Consider the following 2,453-nt stretch of genomic DNA (forward strand, 5'->3'; position numbering starts at 1 on the left):
TATATATATATATATATATATATATATATATATATATACAGTTACAATATTTTATATTAAAACAGAAGGGGAAATGTGCATTAAAAGTATTCCAAACAACTGATGGTACAATATAAACGTGCACAAGTATAATATTGTCCCCTCAGTCTTAGACAGTTTAATTTGACCTTCTATACCCAAACTACTACCAAAGATCAGCTGTTAACTCTTTACAGTTGTAATTATAGGGTATTACTGTGCAAATTACCACCTGTTCACATAAAGTTAGTCAGACAGACATGTGTTGGATTCTACATGTTAGTTACAGTATGTGGCCTCATCCTGGATGAATATTAGCAGTGCAAAACCAAAAGTAGCCTTAATATAAATAAACACGGTGAAAGAATATAAATGATGAGTATAACTAATTAACAGGAGATATGTCTGGTTTAAACACACAGAAGACAGTGTGACAGGAGACATGCAGAACACATGCACACAGTAGTGAACTTAACTTGAACTGCTTTACCCCTGACAAATGATTATATATGTTATTGTGCAATAAAGTTAGTAATTAAAACAGAATGTGAGAAAACAGAGATAAATAAAGTGTGAAAAAGTGTGGCTAATTTGTGGAGCTGTGCTGATTTTAGTTTGTGTTTGTGTGAAGAGTGTTTACTGTGCAAAGCTTCTGTCCATTGAGACTCCGGCTCCTCATGTTGCATTCATGCCTTTAATCGTAATAGTAATTTTGCAGGTACAATGAACCCAGCTGTGGCAAAGCCTTATCTTGCACTTTAATGGTGCCAGACAACAACCCATACCTTTCAACGCTATTCCCACAGCACAAAAGGCACAGGCCCAGATCCGTGTGAAGGTACACATAAACTAATACACTCACATTCACACACCCACTCAAAACACACATGCACATGCTCATCTAAATGGTTAATTATCTCTTTCATTGGTGCAATACAGTTATTTGTATCACTTAAACTGGTCATTTTTTTGTGTGTGTTCATGAAAGCACATTTATTGTCATATTCTATAGTGTGTGTAATTGTTCCCATTAATTTGACCTGAGATTGCATTGTACCACTTTACAGCCACTCAGATGGTGTAATGATCATCCTGCGGTCAGAACACACCCCTAATTGTTTTTCTTTGAAAAATACTTTGATCCTCACACAGTGAGGCTAATCACACAGCTAATCTGTTTTCCCCCCCTTTGTTAGAGAAATCTATTCTCAAGTATTTACTCAGGCATTTTCAATGACACAGTAAGACAACTTGATTAATTTGACAATAGAATAGAATAGAATGTCAATGGCAATTAAAAAATAAAAGGTTTTAATGTGTTTTAATGTCTATGTGGCTATTTTCTTAAATACAAACCGTGTGCAAAATTCTTTAGTCGACACTGCTGTGCATTTTCTACATATAATTATACATATAATTCCTATACTGTACATATAATTGAATATAATCTGTTCCTTCTGTTCTTTTTTGGAATCAGTTTCTGGTTTTAAAGGGGCCATATGATGCTGCTAAAAAGAACATTATTTTGTGTATTTGGTGTAATGAAATGTGTTTATGCGGTTTAAAGTAAAAAAAACCACATTATTTTCCACATACTGTACATTATTGTTTCTCCTCTATGCCCCGCCTTTTTGAAACGTGTCGATTTTTACAAAGCTCATCGGTCTGAAAAAGCGAGGTGTGCTGTGATTGGCCAGCTATCCAATGCGTTGTGATTGCCCGAATACCTCAAGCGTGAGACGGAAATGTTACGCCCCTCACATACTGTTGATGCCGTGTCCCGGCCGGAGCGACGAGACAAAAACATAAAACCCATTACAAACGAGGCATTTGTTGCATCCAGTGGGGACATAATTACTGATTATAATGACTTCTGATGATTATAATACTGTCTTTTTACGCATTGCGTTGCATTGCATCGCGCCGCGTAAACGTAAAACTCTGTCTGCATTTGTGATCAGAGAAATGACAAACAAGAAGTGCTACTCTACACTGCCCAAAACTCGCGTTTGAATCATCAGTGGCAAATAATTTAAATGAAAACGTACTTACGTGAGTCAGAACTGCTGGCATTTTAGTCTAACGTTACTCTCCCAGGATCAGTAAACAGTCCTCCATAAAATGCGCTGCACACATCTGGATATTTGGGTTAAACTGGAACAGTGTTGTAAATACCAATGATTTGTAGTTGTGTCCTCTTTTGGAAGACCAAACAAAGTAGTTTCACTTTCACAACGAAAAACACAGCGGCCTAGCGTGAGGGGAATCCCCGGCTTAGCGTGCGCTGAGGCCGGGATAGAGTGAGCTGAGGCCGGGCTAGCGTGTGCGGAAGCCCCGGCTTAGCGTTAGCTGAGGCCGAGCTAGAGTGAGCTGAGGCGGCGGGGTCGAGAACGGCGCGCCCGGCGGATCCGACGAATGAGCAGCAACCACATGTG

The sequence above is a fragment of the Sinocyclocheilus grahami genome, unplaced genomic scaffold (genome assembly GCF_001515645.1).
Source record: "Sinocyclocheilus grahami isolate Dianchi unplaced genomic scaffold, SAMN03320097.WGS_v1.1 scaffold406.1, whole genome shotgun sequence".
NCBI lineage: Eukaryota > Metazoa > Chordata > Actinopteri > Cypriniformes > Cyprinidae > Sinocyclocheilus > Sinocyclocheilus grahami.